At 35.9% G+C, this 20903-nt stretch overlaps 1 protein-coding gene across 2 annotated transcripts in view; it reads right to left on the bottom strand.

Moving 5' to 3' along the window:
• The window catches only part of LOC134666638 (nephrin-like), a 198402-nt gene that overhangs the window by 132947 nt on the left and 44552 nt on the right, over nucleotides 1-20903 (bottom strand). The gene's annotated exons all lie outside the window — the stretch shown is intronic.

Below are 20903 nucleotides of genomic sequence, written 5' to 3' on the forward strand. Positions count from 1 at the left end.
ATAAGACAAGCTACAATCTTGCCAACTAACGTTTAAATCGAAAGAACCGGGCTAACTCAAATCAAGGTCTAAATGTTATCAGCCTAAGCCCATACTAGGTTTTGCCCAATTTTCTTTTAGAAGTTGTAGAGATCACACATACTTACTAGTATTTTTAGACGCGGCATAGGACATGCTACCATATTGCCAAGTAACGTTGAAATTCAAAGAACCAGGCTACCTCAAATCTGATCTCAAAGTTATCAGCCTAAGCCCATACTAGGTTTAGCCCAATTTTCTTTTAGAAGTTGTAGAGATCACACATTCTTACAAAAATTTTTAGAAGCGTCATAGGACATGCTACCATATTGCCAACTAACTTTGAAATTCAAAGAACCAGGCTACCTCAAATCTAGGTCTCAAAAATATGAGCCTAAGCCCATACCAGGTTTTGCCCAATTTTCTTTCAGAAGTTGTAGAGATCACACATTCTTACTAGTATTTTAAGAAGCGGCATAAGAAGTACTATCACCTTGCCAACTAACGTTGAAATTCAAAGAACCAGGCTACCTCAAATGTAGGTCTCAAAGTTATCAGCCTAAGCCCATACTAGGTTTAGCCCAATTTTCTTTTAGAAGTTGTAGAGATCACACATTCTTACTAGTATTTTTAGAAGCGGCATAAGACGTGCTATCACCTTGCCAAATAACGTTGAAATTCAAAGAACCAGGCTACCTCAAATCTAGGTCTCAAAGTTATCAGCCTAAGCCCATACTAGGTTTAGCCCAATTTTCTTTCAGAAGTTGTAGAGATCACACATTCTTACTAGTATTTTTAGAAGCGGCATAGGACATGATACCATATTGCCAAGTAACGTTGAAATTCAAAGAACCAGGCTACCTCAAATCTGATCTCAATGTTATCAGCCTAAGCCTATACTAGGGTTTGCCCAATTTCCTTTCAGAAGTTGTAGAGATCACACATTCTTACTAGTACTTTGAGAAGCGGCATAGGACATGCTACCATATTGCCAAGTAACGTTGAAATTCAAAGAACCAGGCTACCTCAAATCTAGGTCTCAATGTTATCAGCCTAAGCCCATACTAGATTTTGCCCAATTTTCTTTTAGAAGTTGTAGAGATCACACATTTTTACTAGTATTTTTAGAAGTGGCATAAGACGTGCTACCACATTGCCAACTAACGTTGAAATTCAAAGAACCAGGCTACTTCAAATCTGATCTCAAAGTTATCAGCCTAAGCCTATACTAGGTTTAGCCCAATTTTCTTTCAGAAGTTGTAGAGATCACACATTCTTACTAGTATTTTTAGAAGCGGCATAGGACATGCTACCATATTGCCAAGTAACGTTGAAATTCAAAGAACCAGGCTACCTCAAATCTAGGTCTCAATGTTATCAGCCTAAGCCCATACTAGATTTTGCCCAATTTTCTTTTAGAAGTTGTAGAGATCACACATTCTTACTAGTATTTTTAGAAGCGGCATAAGACATGCTACCATATTGCCAAGTAACGTTGAAATTCAAAGAACCAGGCTACCTCAAATCTGATCTCAAAGTTATCAGCCTAAGCCCATACTAGATTTAGCCCAATTTTCTTTTAGAAGTTGTAGAGATCACACATTCCTACTAGTATTTTTAGAAGCGGCATAGGACATGCTACCATATTGCCAAGTAACGTTGAAATTCAAAGAACCACGCTACTTCAAATCTGATCTCAAATTTATCAGCCTAAGCCCATACTAGGTTTTGCCCAATTTTCTTTCAGAAGTTGTTGAGATCACACATTCTTACTAGTATTTTTAGAAGCGGCATAAGATATGCTACAACATTGCGAAATCAAGATGAAATTCAAAGACCCAGGCTACCTCAAATCTGATCTCAAATTTGTCAGCCTAAGCCCTTACTAGGTTTAGCCCCATTTTCTTTTAGAAGTTTTAGAGATCACACATTCTTACTAGTATTTTTAGAAGCGGCATAAGACGTGCTATCACCTTGTCAAACAACGTTGAAATTAAAAGAACCAGGCTACCTCAAATCTAGGTCTAAATGTTATCAGCCTAAGCCCATACTAGGTTTTTTCCAATTTCCTTTCAGAAGTTGTAGAGATCACACATTCTTACTAGTATTTTTAGAAGCGGCAAAGGACATGCTACCATATTGCCAAGTAACGTTGAAATTCAAAGAACCAGGCTACCTCAAATCTGATCTCAAAGTTATCAGCCTAAGCCCATACTAGGTTTTGCCCAATTTTCTTTCAGAAGTTGTAGAGATCACACATTCTTACTAGTATTTTTAAAAGCGGCATAAGACATGCTACCATATTGCCAAGTAACGTTTAAATTCAAAGAACCAGGCTACCTCAAATCTGACCACAAAGTTATCAGCCTAAGCCCATACTAGGTTTAGCCCAATTTTCTTTTAGAAGTTGTAGAGATCACACATTCTTACTAGTATTTTTAAAAGCGGCATAAGACAAGCTACAATCTTGCCAACTAACGTTGAAATTCAAAGAACAAGGCTACCTCAAATCTAGGTCTAAATGTTATCAGCCTAAGCACATACTAGGGTTTGCCCAATTTCCTTTCAGAAGTTGTAGAGATCACACATTCTTACTAGTATTTTTAGAAGCGACATAGAACATGCTACCATATTGCCAAGTAACGTTAAAATTCAAAGAACCAGGCTATCTCAAATCTGATCTCAAAATTATCAGCCTAAGCCCATACTAGGTTTAGCCCAATTTTCTTTCAGAAGTTGTTGAGATCACACATTCTTACTAGTATTTTTAGAAGCGGCTTAAGACGTGCTACCACATTGCCAAATAACGTTGAAATTCAAAGAACCAGGCTACCTCAAATCTGATCTCAAATTTATCAGCCTAAGCCCATACTAGGTTTAGCCCAATTTTCTTTTATAAGTTACTGTTAGAATTAAATTTGCTATTTATGTATTTCGAAGCCCCGGGTTAGGATAGGACATAGTTTAGTATAGATTTTATAATGGAGATCGTCTATTACGTAGACGAAATCACTTATACATATATGCATTATATTAATTTACTAATTGATGCTTTTCTTGCCGTCTCTATTAAATCAACATAATAATTAATAATATGATTTAAATTAAACCGGAAATATTTTAATTGATTAATGATTATGATTAATATTATATTTACATTATTTCAAAGCTCTAATATACAGCAATGTTGTCGTTTTTTTCGTGATTTTTTTCTTTGTTATTTATATTATTTGTACAGTATTTACACGAGCCAAAAATTACGTCATTATCGTTGAAATTTTTTTCGACTCTTAATTAACTATATTTATACAACTTATTTTCTACACAGATCGCAATTTGTTTTACTTTTATAGGCTTAGTATAGCCAAAGGCCATAGGCGGAATTGCAATGGTCGTCTCGACCGCTCTTGACACGTCGTTACCCCGGGGCTTCGAAATACATAAATAGCAAATTTAATTCTAACAGTAACTTATAAAAGAAAACTGGGCTAAACCTAGTATGGGCTTAGGCTGACAAATTTGAGATCAGATTTGAGGTAGCCTGGGTCTTTGAATTTCATCTTTATTTCGCAATGTTGTAGCATGTCTTATGCCGCTTCTAAAAATACTAGTAAGAATGTGTGATCTCTACAACTTCTGAAAGAAAATTGGGCAAAACCTAGTATGGGCTTAGGCTGATAACTTTGAGATCAGATTTGAAGTAGCGTGGTTCTTTGAATTTCAACGTTACTTGGCAATATGGTAGCATGTCCTATTCCGCTTCTAAAAATACTAGTAAGAATGTGTGATCTCTACAACTTCTAAAAGAAAATTGGGCTAAATCTAGTATGGGCTTAGGCTGATAACTTTGAGATCAGATTTGAGGTAGCCTGGTTCTTTGAATTTCAACGTTACTTGGCAATATGGTAGCATGTCTTATGCCGCTTCTAAAAATACTAGTAAGAATGTGTGATCTCTACAACTTCTGAAAGAAAATTGGGCAAACCCTAGTATGTGCTTAGGCTGATAACATTTAGACCTAGATTTGAGGTAGCCTGGTTCTTTGAATTTCAACGTTACTTGGCAATATGGTAGCATGTCCTATGCCGCTTTTAAAAATACTAGTAAGAATGTGTGATCTCTACAACTTCTGAAAGGAAATTGGAAAAAACCTAGTATGGGCTTAGGCTGATAACATTTAGACCTAGATTTGAGGTAGCCTGGTTCTTTTAATTTCAACGTTGTTTGGCAAGGTGATAGCACGTCTGATGCCGCTTCTAAAAATACTAGTAAGAATGTGTGATCTCTACAACTTCTGAAAGAAAATTGGGCAAAACCTAGTATGGGCTTAGGCTGATAAATTTGAGATCAGATTTGAAGTAGCGTGGTTCTTTGAATTTCAACGTTACTTGGCAATATGGTAGCATGTCTTATGCCGCTTCTAAAAACACTAGTAAGAATGTGTGATCTCTACAACTTCTAAAAGAAAATTGGGCTAAATCTAGTATGGGCTTAGGCTGATAACTTTGAGATCAGATTTGAGGTAGCCTGGTTCTTTGAATTTCAACGTTACTTGGCAATATGGTAGCATGTCTTATGCCGCTTCTAAAAATACTAGTAAGAATGTGTGATCTCTACAACTTCTGGAAGAAAATTGGGCTAAACCTAGTATGGGCTTAGGCTGATAACTTTGAGACCCAGATTTGAGGTAGCCTGGTTCTTTCGATTTAAACGTTAGTTGGCAAGATTGTAGCTTGTCTTATGCCGCTCCTAAAAATACTAGTAAGAATGTGTGATCTCTACAACTTCTGAAAGAAAATTGGGCAAAACCTGGTATGGGCTTAGGCTCATATTTTTGGGACCTAGATTTGAGTAAGCCTGGTTCTTTGAATTTCAACGTTACTTGGCAATATGGTAGCATGTCCTATGCCGCTTCTAAAAATACTAGTAAGAATGTGTGATCTCTACAACTTCTGAAAGTAAATTGGGCTAAACCTAGTATGGGCTTAGGCTGATAACTTTGAGACCTAGATTTGAGGTAGCCTGGTTCTTTGAATTTCAACGTTAGTTGGCAATATGGTAGCATGTCCTATGCCGCTTCTAAAAACACTAGTAAGAATGTGTGATCTCTACAACTTCTAAAAGAAAATTGGGCTAAATCTAGTATGAGCTAAGGCTGATAACTTTGAGATCAGATTTGAGGTAGCCTGGTTCTTTGAATTTCAACGTTACTTGGCAATATGGTAGCATGTCTTATGCCGCTTCTAAAAATACTAGTAAGAATGTGTGATCTCTACAACTTCTGAAAGAAAATTGGGCTAAACCTAGTATGGGCTTAGGCTGATAACTTTGAGACCCAGATTTGAGGTAGCCTGGTTCTTTCGATTTAAACGTTAGTTGGCAAGATTGTAGCTTGTCTTATGTCGCTCCTAAAAATACTAGTAAGAATGTGTGATCTCTACAACTTCTGAAAGAAAATTGGGCAAAACCTGGTATGGGCTTAGGCTCATATTTTTGGGACCTAGATTTGAGTAAGCCTGGTTCTTTGAATTTCAACGTTACTTGGCAATATGGTAGCATGTCCTATGCCGCTTCTTAAAATACTAGTAAGAATGTGTGATCTCTACAACTTCTGAAAGAAAATTGGGCTAAACCTAGTATGGGCTTAGGCTGATAACTTTGAGACCTAGATTTGAGGTAGCCCGGTTCTTTCGATTTAAACGTTAGTTGGCAAGATTGTAGCTTGTCTTATGCCGCTACTAAAAAAAATAGTCAGAATGTGTGATCTCTACAACTTCTGAAAGAAAATTGGGCAAAACCTAGTATGGGTAAACCTGTTGTTACCTACTCATTTAAGTCCTGGTTTTTTTTTTCTATTATGTACTTTTCTTTAGTAGTGCACAATAAAGAATTTTATTATTATATGTCTTTCCCATCACGGAACAATGGTGTTCCGGACCTTTGGGAGGCGTGCGCGGAGCCGAAGCCAACACGTAGAGGCCCTTTTGACACTTTAATGAAATGTAAGGGGTACACCGAGCGGATGCTGCCCTTACCCGTGTCATGGGACGCACGCAGAGGCAGCACCCGCCAATTATTATGGGCTTAGGCTGATAACTTTGAGATCAGATTTGAGGTAGCCTGGTTCTTTGAATTTCAACGTTACTTTGCAATATCGTAGCATGCTCTATGTTGCTTCTAAAAATACTAGTAAGAATGTGTGATCTCTACAACTTCTGAAAGGAAATTGGGCAAAACCAAGTATGGGCTTAGGCTGATAACATTTAGACCTAGATTTGAGGTAGCCTGGTTCTTTGAATTTCAACGTTAGATGGCAATATGGTAGCACGTCTTAAGCCGCTTCTAAAAATACTAGTAAGAATGTGTGATCTCAACAACTTATGAAAGAAAATTGGGCAAAACCTTGTATGGGTTTGGGCTGATAACTTTGAGACCCAGATTTGAGGTAGCCTGGTTCTTTCGATTTAAACATTAGTTGGCAATATTGTAGCTTGTCTTATGCCGCTCCTAAAAATACTAGTAAGAATGTGTGATCTCTACAACTTTTGAAAGAAAATTGGGCAAAACTTGGTATGGGCTTAGGCTCATATTTTTGAGACCTAGATTTGAGGTAGCCTGGTTCTTTGAATTTAAACGTTACTTGGCAATATGGTAGCATGTCTTATGCCGCTTTTAAAAATACTAGTAAGAATGTGTGATCTCTACAACTTCTGAAAGAAAATTGGGCAAAACCTAGTATGGGCTTAGGCTGATAACTTTGAGATCAGATTTGAGGTAGCCTGGTTCTTTGAATTTCAACGTTACTTGGCAATATGGTAGCATGTCCTTTGCCGCTTCTAAAAATACTAGTAAGAATGTGTGATCTCTACAACTTCTGAAAGGAAATTGGAAAAAACCTAGTATGGGCTTAGGCTGATAACATTTAGACCTAGATTTGAGGTAGCCTGGTTCTTTTAATTTCAACGTTGTTTGGCAAGGTGATAGCACGTCTTATGCCGCTTCTAAAAATACTAGTAAGAATGTGTGATCTCTACAACTTCTGAAAGAAAATTGGGCTAAACCTAGTATTGGCTTAGGCTGATAACTTTGAGACCTAGATTTGAGGTAGCCCGGTTCTTTCGATTTAAACGTTAGTTGGCAAGATTGTAGCTTGTCTTATGCCGCTACTAAAAAAAATAGTCAGAGTGTGTGATCTCTACAACTTCTGAAAGAAAATTGGGCAAAACCTAGTATGGGCTTAGGCTGATAATTTTGAGATCAGATTTGAGGTAGCCTGGTTCTTTGAATTTCAACGTTACTTTGCAATATCGTAGCATGCTCTATGTTGCTTCTAAAAATACTAGTAAGAATGTGTGATCTCTACAACTTCAGAAAGGAAATTGGGCAAAACCAAGTATGGGCTTAGGCTGATAACATTTAGACCTAGATTTGAGGTAGCCTGGTTCTTTGAATTTCAACGTTAGATGGCAATATGGTAGCACGTCTTAAGCCGCTTCTAAAAATACTAGTAAGAATGTGTGATCTCTACAACTTCTGAAAGAAAATTGGGCAAAACCTTGTATGGGTTTGGGCTGATAACTTTGAGACCCAGATTTGAGGTAGCCTGGTTCTTTCGATTTAAACATTAGTTAGCAAGATTGTAGCTTGTCTTATGCCGCTCCTAAAAATACTAGTAAGAATGTGTGATCTCTACAACTTTTGAAAGAAAATTGGGCAAAACTTGGTATGGGCTTAGGCTCATATTTTTGAGACCTAGATTTGAGGTAGCCTGGTTCTTTGAATTTCAACGTTACTTGGCAATATGGTAGCATGTCCTATGCCGCTTCTAAAAATACTAGTAAGGATGTGTGATCTCTACAACTTCTAAAAGAAAATTGGGCAAAACCTAGTATGGGCTTAGGCTGATAACATTTAGACCTAGATTTGAGGTAGCCTGGTTCTTTGAATTTCAACGTCAGTTGGCAATATGGTAGCATGTCTTATGCCGCTTCTTAAAATACTAGTAAGAATGTGTGATCTCTACAACTTTTTAAAGAAAATTGGGCAAAACCTAGTATGGGTTTGGGCTGATAACTTTGAGACCCAGATTTGAGGTAGCCTGGTTCTTTCGATTTAAACGTTAGTTGGCAAGATTGTAGCTTGTCTTATGCCGCTCCTAAAAATACTAGTAAGAATGTGTGATCTCTACAACTTCTGAAAGAAAATTGGGCTAAACCTAGTATGGGCTTAGGCTGATAACTTTGAGACCTAGATTTGAGGTAGCCTGGTTCTTTGAATTTCAACGTTAGTTGGCAATATGGTAGCACGTCTTATGCCGCTTCTTAGAATACTAGTAAGAATGTGTGATCTCTACAACTTCTTAAAGAAAATTGGGCAAAACCTAGTATGGGCTTAGGCTCATATTTTTGAGACCTAGATTTGAGGTAGCCTGGTTCTTTGAATTTCGACGTTAGTTGGCAATATGGTAGCATGTCTTATGCCGCTTCTAAAAATACTAGTAAGAATGTGTGATCTCTACAACTTCTGAAAGAAAATTAGGCTAAACCTAGTATGGGCTTAGGCTGATAACTTTGAGACCTAGATTTGAGGTAGCCTGGTTGTTTGAAATTCAACGTTACTTGGCAACGTGATAGCACGTCTTATGCCGCTTCTAAAAATACTAGTAACAATGTGTGATCTCTACAACTTCTGGTATAAATCTGAGCAAAACCTTAGTATGGGCTTAGGCTGATTTCTTTGAGTCCAAAATTTTTCCTAGCCTGGTTCTTTCAATTTCAACCTGTGTTGGCATGGTAATATCTCGTGTAATGCTGCTTTGAATGTTATTAGTTAAAAAGTGTGATCTTTATGAATTTACACTAATAATTCATTTGTGAAGTTAGCAGCCTAAAATTAAATTTTACATTTCTTTAAATTTCAAGTGTTTTTGGTTTCTGATGGGTCAGTTTTGATAGATTTGTCATTTGTGTCACTTGTTATGTCCTTATTTTCTTTAAACAACATTGTTTTCGTTGTTTATTTTTAATTTTTAATAAGACGATTTAATTTGGTCGGGTTATCATGGTCAGCTAACTTTGGGCTGCTAACTTCACACCGGTTAAGTTTACGTGTGCAACGTTTACTTAAGCAAACAAATATCAGTACATTGACATTTAAGTACGTACAAAATTTAGAAAATGCAACCGATAAATACCTATTTAGTTTAATAAATGCCGGTTATTTACCGGTTTACCAGTAATGTATATTAAAAAAATTACCGGTTTGCTTTCCAGCCAGTAAAATACAGTATGATAGATACCATTCCAATTATGTTACAGTGCCGGTATCCTCGCTATTGCTGATATTATCACTGGTTATATGCACATGCTATCATTTATGTCTATAAACTTTTATGACGAATTTAAATTACTAAGTTAAATATCAAAATTTTAATTACTATGTTAAATCTAAAACCTGTTAGGTTTAACATAAAACATTGCGAATATTGCGATAATTTTTCCGTAAAGTGTACCTACCACAAGAATGCATAGATTGTTGAATAGAGATAGGGCCTACCTTCCTTTCCTTAACTATTATATTCTTCCAAAAGCTACTGGTTTAAAAGGGTTCTTTGACAAAACAGTTAAAAAGTGCAGCAGTGGTGGTTATTGTATGGAGGATGATGAAAGAGTGATTTGCAATATTTGATCAGTACAAAAGGTGGTTTAAAATGAAGTGCTTCTAATTATGTGGATACAAAATACGTGGAGCACTCCTATTGGTCCTTTAGAAAAGCCTTCGAATAGGTACTAAACGAGCCCGATGGCTACATTTAGCTATGCAGGAATATTTTTATCCAATAATAAATAGGTAAGAAAGCGAATGCATCGCAACAGAATGCTTTCGTCAATGCTTTCATCAGATAGTTTGGTTCACATTCACAATTTTGCAAGTAGATTCATAGAAGGTTAGTCCAATCACCCTCGGATTCTTGACTGAAAGTCGAGTTCACAAGCAACCAAAGTATTCCAACAATATATTTACGTGACCTTATTGTCCGAGTCTACAGACATGTAAACATAATTTTTGGAACGTTGACTGTACTATGTGGATCGGAAGTGCGTACCCGTAGCCCCGATACGTTTGAATGTGAGTAAATTATTTCTTTCAACCATCAATATTTGAAAAATGTATTCGTAAAATCGGTCCACTATAAAATAATCACTATAGCTATAATTGGACCCTAACTCACAAAAATCTTTAGGATTAATATTTTTAAACAGTGAACATCAAGAATCTCTCCTTGAAGCCTAATCGTAGTCGCGTAACTTCATAGGATAATCCTAATTTGATTCATTTTAGCATTCTAGCCGCGTAAGCTGTTTCTAATACTGACATTACATCATTTTACTGTTTTAGGCTGACATGACTGTACAGCAGCTACGATTAATTACGGTGAGGTAAACACAGTACGGTGGCGTTCGTCAGCAAGCGTCAGGCTGTCAATTAAGGTGCCCGGGTAACGTCCGTAATGAAGGTGCGCGACACGGAAGTGGGGACGATTGGCTTCTTCCGGTTGTTATATTTGGATTGAGTTACTTCTTTGTCTAATTTAATCACGGGTCACCTTAGTTACCCTGGATTAACTAAAATCAAATTACAACTAACAAAATGAATTAAATTATGAACTAAACTAACCAAACTAAAGCTTCCTAAAAAGTAAAATACTTTAAATAAAAAATTGGCCCCAGGTCTGTACCGTCCGCTAGAGTGCACAGAACTGAAGGTTGGCGGCGTTGCTGCGCTGAACGGCAACGCTAATGCGTTGGGCGAGGTATTGGTCTAACCCCCTTATTCATAAACGTTTACTAAAGTTGACAAGCCGATAATCGTATGTCCCTAGCCGACGTATTGGTATGATGGAAAGGGACGAACGATTATTATCGGTTTATTAACTTTAGTAAACGTTTAAGAATAAGGGTAATATTATATTTATTACAATTGCACATTATTTTCGACTAAGTTTTTTATTTTTATTGGAAAAACAACAGGAGTAAGTAAAGTACTAACCATATTAAAAGGATAAAAGAAGTAGGTACCTATGTAATACATTAGATTTGCACCTACCTCCTAAAAAGCTCTCACAGAGAGCTAAAAGCTTTAGACCTTTCGAATTCGTAGAATACAATTGACATGAAAATCATTCTCATTTGTATATTTTCTAATGCCCTAATATAGTTCCCTAAATAGCTTTAAAGTCTGGACAAAAGTGAAATCGATTGCCATAAAAACTTTTTGGCAATATTGTCGCTGACTGTACGTTTCTTCCAAAAACAGTAAAAACAAAAGTAATTCATGGTTTTCTTAAAATTGGTTACCAATATAATAAATAATGATTTGAGTTCATTTCTATACAAATGCCTTGGTCCAATTCACATAGGTGAAATACCTACTAAGCTAAAGTTATGTACCAACCTAACAAAATACGAGTACCTACGCCGCTGAAAAGTGGTAAGCAGCTAGTACTGAACATACTCTGAATTTTGTTCCTATCACTAACTAAACTTTTTAGAAAATCCAAATATATATGTGGCTTAGAGCTCCATCACGTTTATAATTATTCTATTACAATGATTATGCATCTTCTAAGCCGGACGATCGCCTTTGATTGGCAAGCCAAGTGAATATGACAGCACATAAGACTCTTGGTTGAATAACAGCGGCGACGGCGACGTGACGTCGCGTGACGCACCTGTGCTGCGGTTGACGCAACATTTGTTCGAGAGGTAAGGACGCGCCGCCCGCTTTTCTTGTACGTGCCCTCTATATCACAGCGCCCTATTACCATACGGGTTTATGATCACTTAAGCCTTTTCTTTTCCGAAATCAGAAGCTGACGTGTCACAGTTACGTGTAGCATAAGTGAGGCCATGACATACGAATGTTTTATTTTAAGTCAAAGGGTGAACCAATTCGTGATGTTGATGGAATGCTTTATTTTTCTTATTGCAAAGCCTATTGTTTAGATGTCGCCATGCGGGCTTTGTTTTCGTGATTTCGCCATTTCAGAATAGTTAGCCTGAATAGTACCTGAACTAACCGAAACTCACCTTAGTAGACACGTAGTATAGTGTAGTAAATAAAGGTAGTGGACCCCGCAGTAATTCCTCAGCCAGAAAAAACTTTACAGTATGATAAAGTATCAATAAATAATAAGTATTGTATAAATATCCAAAGAATAATAATAATAGAATTAAAGTAAATACCTTAAGTCTTAAATCGTTAATATCTTTTTACAAAATAATGCTCCTTTCAAACTTTCGTCTTCACCGGAAATATTCATGTAACGTATTGCAACAATATATGAAATATTAAAAAAAAATATCCCAGCAGAAATACCAATAACATATTTGGTAAAAAAATTTTGGACGGAAGAATAATTTTAAAATACATAGGTTCGAAGTTATTTAAGATACAAATAGCAAAAAAATGATTATTCCCCCTGTATCTCCGAAAATACTGGGTCTAAAATTTTGAAAAAAATACACAAAATAGTTCTTTACCTATAGATGACAGAAAAACCCATTAGAAATGTGCAGTCAAGCGTGAGTCGGAATTATGTACGGAACCCTAGAAACGCGAGTCAGACTCGCACTTGGCCGGTTTTTTTTTGGATATTTATAATGTTAGTTTCAGTTCATACTATACAATAACCAAGCAAAATTTCATCGACTGAGGAATTAATGCATGGGTCTTCATACAACAACTTGCTTCGTTTACTACATTAGTATACAAGTCGGTGGGGGCAAATAAAACTCTGCAATGTGGCGTGAGTTTAGCCAGCAAAGTTTCTGAAAAATCGTGGCGCGTTTTAGTCGTTAGGTGTACAAGTAAAGCCTACTTTCTAGTCAAGATTTAGACCATCTATTGCCACATTTCCGAACAGTGGCGTAAAAAATATTTGTACATATAATCAGCATAGTAACTATCTGTCCAAAGGCTAGAAAAATTGGCCTATTTTACCGCAAAACCCAAAGTTGTTTGCGTTTCACAGAAACACCTGAAACAATAATTCAGAATACAAACACGGTGGATTACCGTGGCTGTGGGTGACTGGCAATTTGTCTAACTTACCGATCCATCACTGGGCGAGCGATCGACGTGGCTCAGATATTTTTAGCGACCCATTTTGGGCAAACATCTTGTTTGAGATCAAATTCAGTTATGAGAGACTAGCTGTTGCCCGCGACTTCGTCCGCGTGGAATCTTATCTTCAACATTTTACATCTTTAGTAGGTACCTACCTATAATTTTCATATCCAAGCAATGTTGAAATTACTTTTCATTTTTAGCAAGTTTTAAGTCAAGTGGATTTTGATGTTGGTTGCTGAAATTACTTTTCTTGTATTCTAATAATAGGTACCTACACCCTTATACAAAGATTCAAGTTCCGCACTCACAAAATATCTGATCTCCATACAAACTTTCAACCCCTTTCTTTGGGGATGAATTTTCAAAAATGCTTAAATTCGTTTTCATGTTTTTAATTTATTACCTTTTTTTTGCAAAAAGTTAAAGTTCCTAGCTATAAATTAAATTTACACCCCAAGACGAACTTTCATCCCCTTTTTAACACCCTTTGGGCTTGTATTTCCAAAAACGTTGCATTTTTTTTGTAATCGGCTATTATGCCTTTCTAAGAAGTTTCAAAGCACTTGTAATGGATTCAAACTTTCAACCCCTTTTTAACGCTGTTAGGGGACGAATTTTACAAAACTCTGAAATTACTCTTTATAATCTTCTAATAATATCCCCAAATACAAAGATTCAAGTCCCGCGCTCGAATTTTTTTTGATATCCATACAAACGTTTAACCCCTTTTTTCACCACCTTAGGGGATGAATTTTGAAAAACGCTGAAAATAGTATTCTTGTAATTTAATAATATATCTTTTCATGAAGTTTCAAATTCATAGCTTAAAAGAAAACTTTAACCCCATACAAAATTTCATCCCCTTTTTAACCATGTTAGGGGATGAATTTTACAAAACGCTGAAATTACTTTTATTGTTTTCTAATAATATCCCCAAATACAAAGATTCAAGTCCCGCGCTCGAAAAAATGTTTGATATCTATACAAACTTTCAACCCCTTTTTCACCACCTTAGGGGATGAATTTTCAAAAACGCTGAAATTAGTTTTCTTGTATTTTAATAATATATCTTTTTATGAAGTTTCAAATTCATAGTTTAAAAGAAAACTTTAACCCCATATAAACTTTCATCCCCTTTTTAACCCTGTTTGGGGATAAATTTTACAAAACGCTGAAATTACTTTTATTGTTTTCTAATAATATCCCCAAATATAAAGATTCAAGTCCCGCGCTCGAAAAAATGTTTGATATCCATACAAACTTTCATCCCCTTTTTCACCACCTTAGGGGATGAATTTTCTAAAACGCTGAAATTAGTTTTCTTGTATTTGAATTTAATACCTTTTGACAAAGTTTCATGTTCCTAGCTTAAAATAAAATTTGCACCGGAGACGAACTTTCATCCCCTTTTTAACCCCCTTAGGGGTTGAATTTCCAAAAATGTTGCAATTGCTTTTTTTTGTAATCGGCTATTATGCCTTCCTAAGAAGTTTTAAAAGCATTTGTAATGGATTCAAACTTTCAACCCCTTTTTAACCCTGTTAGGGGATGAATTTTACAAAACGCTGAAATTACTTTTCCTGTCTTTTAATAATATCCCCAAATACAAAGATTCAAGTCCCGCGTTCGAAAAAATATTTGATATCCATACAAACTTTCAACCCCCTTTTCACCACCTTAGGGGATGAAATTTTAAAAACGCTGAAATTAGTTTTCTTGTATTTTAATAATATATCTTTTTACGAAGTTTCAAATTCCTAGCTTAAAATAAAACTTGAACCCCATACAAACTTTCATCCCCTTTTTAACCCCCTTAGGGGTTGAATTTCTCAAAATCGCTTCTTATCTCTTGTACACTTTATAAATGTAATCTGGTGTGAAAATTTCAACTTTCTACCTTTTGTAGTTTCGGCTCTGCGTTGATGAATCAGTCAGTCAGGACACTTGCATTTATATACAGTATGTAAACTAACGAAATACATTTACTCAAACCCGTTAATATGTAGGTCACACTGAGCAACTTTTACTATGGCACCAACCCCGAAATCGCGAAAAAACATTGACTCTCCCATAGAACATTTCAATGTTAAACCAGCGAAATGTATGAAACCACCAAATTATTTTTTGTGATTTCGGGATCGGTGCCATAGAAAAAGTTGCTCAGAGTGACCTACACTTTAACGGGTCTGAATAAATGTTTTTCGTTAGTTTACATACTGTATATAGATAGATTGTAGGTTTTGAAATTATAACAGAAGTGCAAGTTGCTCAGTCTAGGACATTTTGGAAAATTACAGAAGATTTATAGAAAGTTTTCAAAAGTGTAATGCAGTTAAGGGTTTTAAATAAGTTTTTGGCGAATACTCATCAAGGCGATTCTAACAGCCCCAAACACAATACGTTTGCGTTGTTTTGTCACAGAGTTTCTATGGTCACCTCCTGTCTCCTTAATCAGATCAGCTTCATGTTATCATAGTATTGCATTGTCATCCAATTTATCTACATAAATATCTGTGCAAAATTTAAGCTCAATCGGAAATCGGGAAGTGGGTCAAATTTAGTTTCCAAGATTTGACTCACACGAATCAACATGCTAACAGGGCAAGTTTGATCTCATTTTCATACCATTCTCATCACGGATCAAATAAGTACCTGTTTGAGCTCCCCCCCCACATCTAGCGTCTTTCGAGCGTCGGCGTCTACAACTCTATGGCCGCTGCTCGACGCAACGTCGACGCAACTGCGCAGCGACGTCATTTTCCATAGCACTGACCAGACGCCGACGCTCAAAAGACGCTAGATGTGGGGGGGGGGGCCTGTTTAACGGCCGATTCGAACTTAATATAGGTACGTCAACTAATAGATCTAGAAACGATATGAATTAGATATGGAAGTGTCAAATGTGACGTTTCATCAAACGAAGACGTTACTTTTGACACTGACACATCTAATCTATATCGTTTCTAGATCTTTTAATTGACGTATCTTAAAGTTCGAATCGGGCATTACGTAATACTTTCCATATTAGTTCCTTAAAATGAAAGTGGCTGATCGCCCCAAAACCGCCTTTCCATACAAACGCAGTCCCCATTTTCCTCTTTGGATAATAACATTATTGAAAATTTTCGTCTCCGTTCATCTTAATATGACCGTTATACTGTTGCGTAAAACTTTTGATTTGTAAAAGCAGGGCCGTGCGATAAACACAGAAGGGGTGATATCAGTTTCAGTTAGTATAATTTTATTTACTTTAGGAATTAAATAAACCTTTTCGACGCCGTTCCAAACAAAAAAGCTGTCACTCGAACGCAACGACACAGAAGTGTCAAAATTGAAATTGAACTTTATGCATATGCACGTAGGTCTATGTGGTCTGTGACCGATTAATCGGTCTTTGGCGTTAGACCTGCGGTGCGGATGTATCAGACATTGGCGTTGGACCTGCGGTGCGGATATATCGGTCATTGGCGTCCAAAAGGTTAAATGTTTCTGTAAATAATCCTCTGGAATTCGCTCCCTCTGACGATCAGACAGGCTCCAAGCAAGTTAACTTTCAAACGTTTGCTTTATAACCACCTGCTAAGGCAGGCACAGTAGGAATTAGTAGGTAGGTAACCCTTAACGCATGTGCAATTATATGTATTTGTATATATCCTTGTGTATATATATATATATATATATATATATATATATCTATGTATTTAGTGTACTCTTAGTCTTATGGTATAACATAATTAATATATGTATATAGTTGGTATTTAGAATGTTGATATTTAACTTCGCTCAAAAGTTACGTTTTTTTTTTCTGTTTATTTCTCACTGCACCCACATGGACGCTTTTCTGTTTCGCCCTATGGTTGACTGGTAGAGAATGCCTATACCGGCATTAAGTCCGCCTGTTGTACTTTTTGTATGTGCAATAAAGTTTAAAATAAATAAAATAATAATAAATACTGTAAATGAACCTATTTAAAAGATGCATTTTATGGCTAACGTTTATTAAAACAGCGTATTAATAAAGAATATAGCGGTTTTATTAGGGCAGAGAAAGTGTTAAATATTTGTGATAAATCGTTGCTTATCATGAACAGTGGTAGGTACAACTAAAAATGAAATGCTGTTGCATTTAATATTCTATCCTTTACTGGTAAGATTTAAAGTCGAATGGCATTTCATTTTGTTTTGTGTCACTATTCATGATAAGCGTCGAAATATATTCTGGGTTGGTAGGTATATGTTTATTTCCAAACAAAACTAACAAAACGATAACTTATCCGCTCTATCTAAATACGTTTCCCAAACAGGCTGCCGTATTCTAACTTCAAGATATTCACAAGAGACGACACGTACTAGATCCATTCTACATACGTTATAGTTTAGATATCAACTAGTTCTCTTTTGCAGTGCAATTCGGGCAACCAATGTATTAGATGTGAACTGGATCTCCAAGTCATATCTTGAGGAAATAGTTCAAGAGTATCTCCAGAATCGCGCAAATGTCAAATTTGACGGGTTAGATCTTAAACATATCGTTATCGTATCTTGGTGATGTCTAAAAGATATCTAATAGATGTCTTTTTCAAAATCCGAATCGGGCCCACAGGCGCCCACCTAACAACCTGCCTTCTGAACCGCCGATCCGCTTCTTATCCGGTACAATAGCTAACGCTTGCGCAAGACAAATGGGATGTCAACCGCAGTACTGTACGTTGACGAGCGAAAATTGCTTTGATTTTCTAACAAATCCTCACAAAGTACTGTTGCGTTGTTCAATACACAAATAGGCATGTCTATAAGCGTTTGCACAACTTATTGATTGCTAGAAATTGCTTTTTTCCAGGATATTAGAATTGTATTAGATATAATAAAGTAGGTAAATATTGATTTACCTTTCTGCGTATTCTGATATTATAATAACATTCATGTCGGTGTATAAAAATAATTGTCTACGATTTTCTTCTCTTCAAAGTAACTTTGTACGTACAATATAGTGTTTAGTAATTTTTTGAAGCCAGTAAACATGTTTATAGGTAGATATGTACCTGTGGTGGTGCCATATTTTTTAAGTTAGGTAATATGAGTTCGCAATAGTTTACGATTAGAAACAGTTGTTATTCACTCCATCTGTTTCATGAAGTTTACGTACCGTATTTGCGTTGCAGTTTAAATTGACATTGTACCTCCCTTGTATTTTAATATTAATTTGAATGTTATAAAATATCCATTGTCTACGTAGTTCTTAAAAATGTTTATTAATTTTTAAATCACTTATTTTTGCCATAAAAGCTTCTATGTTAAGTATATAGAAACTAAATTAACCGTTAATAGGCGTGTTTTTGCAACCTTCATTATTTCAGTAGGTTGACCGAGCGTGCCATACAAAGGTGAACCAAGGAAAATGCAGAAATCAGGTCAAGAGAATCGATCGCGATTTTAAAGTTTAACGCTACACTGAACTTCACATGCTTTTGTTATGTTCTTAATAAACTATTTACTGTGCTGTGTTTTTGAGATTTTTCTAAGCAATAGGTATTACTTAAAATATAAGTTCTAGTGCTATCCAGTTGGTAATAACGCCTTTATTTGCTTGTTTTTAACTTAGGTACTGTTAGATAAACGAGTTTTGGCTTGTTAAGTGAAGTAAGTATTAATAAGAGCTGCAAAGTTTGAAAACCAAATAAAAGAAATTTTAAAAGGACTAAGAAACCTAGAGTTATATTTAAACTTCAGAAATCGCAAATTCTCTGAAAGGAATTCTTTCTTAGCTGCCCGTACCCAAAGGATAACAATTGGGACCCTATTACCTAACTTTATGCTATCTGTTCGCTATAATTATATCTAAAAATTAAATGAACTGTTACAATACATGTAGAATTTTGATTAGTGCTGCTATTACCTCCATAAAATAATAATAGGTACCTACTGTAAAACTATAGCATAACTATAACATTAAGAAAGGCCCTCAAAACTGATAATATTATGTATTATTAATATTAGATATGTCCATCTTGCTCGGATTATTATGATACCTAGGTGACAGCAAAAACTAAATTTTAAACCAAAACTAATATAACTACCCACCTGTTGTTGTCGTGAGTTCATTAAAGTAAAAATCGATTCCTAGTTTCGGTAACAAAAAGTTTATTAAATCAGCGCCATCTGGTAATTTAAACGGTACCTACTCTTATATAAGCTCGGGTGGTCCTTATCCTTTACATAAACCGATCAATACGTTTTGGGGATAATTGGGAACGTTTGATTTATTCTTTTTTTTAATACAAAAACATAATACTATATCCGCTTATAAAAACTTAAACAAGATGTTACTGATTAGTCACACAAATAGTGATAACCGTATCTTATATAATACTAACATTAGATCGTGTTAGTTCAATTTGAAGACTTATCTAGCCTCAAAAAGTAATTAACCTGTTTATTTTATACAAAAGCTATGTAGCTGTATCTGGCAACTTTTAATAACGCCCGTGGCACGAAACTACTACGAAATTCTCAACACCTTATTAAACCATAAACCATGACTTAGTATCTACGTGAGTAATGTATGAAATGGAAGCACGAGCTAGCTTATACCATATTTAATACTTTCGCAACACCTGGAATGTATTATTAGCTAGCTTAAAGCAGTAAAATAGTTTTTAAAGGTTCTAGTTCCAGGGAATAACGAGTGCATCCAAGTCCAGCTTGTTGAACACATCCATAAATCAGGAACATAATAAATATTTGTGATACACACACCAATGAATGCCTAGACCAGGATTCGAATCTAGGACCTTCTGCTTCATAGGCAGTCACTACCGACTAGGCTAGCAGGCCGTCATAACATGCATATTTCGTATTTCGTACGTTTTCGTAAATTTTTCATCCTACAATGCTGTTTTGCTATTAAGCTAATCTTACAAGATTTTTTAACGTAGATTTCATGAACGCTCGATATTGGTTTGGTCTGACATTGCTTTTTAGTTAGTGTAGCCACCGTTTTTTTTTTTTTTTTTTTCTTTGTATGGACTTGGGGGCGGTGTTGCCCGTAGCCAACGTCAAGTAAAAGGGTAGGAAATTAAACGCGGAAAGGAATAAAGGAACGGAATTTGGAAAAAGTGGTCAGGTCAGGTATAAGAATACAATGTGATAATGGTAAATATACTTAATACTATACTTTTATATTATTATGAGAGATGAACCATGCTAAGATGTTATATAAATCATGATTAATAAGCAAGGAAGGGATGTCTGTTGGAAAGGGAATATGTTTAGATTGTAAAGTTTCCATGAAAACAGTGCGATCGTACAAGGGACAAGAAAAGAATATATGGTTAATATCAGCCACCTCAGCACCACAGTCACATTTAGGATCATCAATAAATTTAAATCTAGCAAGATCAGAAGGAGTACTTGTATGGCCTAGTCTCATGCGTGTTAAACATGATATTTCGCGTCTATTGAAGTTTTTATTGTAAAACCACGGCTTTATAGGGATGTCGTTTTGGATCGTAAGATAATAACTTCCAGATTCTAAGCTGCTCCAAAACCAAAAGAACTCCCAGGCTAACCTGAGATATCTTTTGGGGAGCAACAGAAGATCATGGCAATAATTTTTATATGGAAATATATCACCAGAAGCAACAGCATCTACGGCCAGACGATCAGCTTTCTCATTTCCGGAAATACCACAATGACTTGGCACCCATACAAAATTTATAGTAAACCCTTTCTTTTCGCATTTTAACAAGATGTTT

This window comes from Cydia fagiglandana, chromosome 8 (genome assembly GCF_963556715.1).
Source record: "Cydia fagiglandana chromosome 8, ilCydFagi1.1, whole genome shotgun sequence".
Lineage (NCBI taxonomy): Eukaryota > Metazoa > Arthropoda > Insecta > Lepidoptera > Tortricidae > Cydia > Cydia fagiglandana.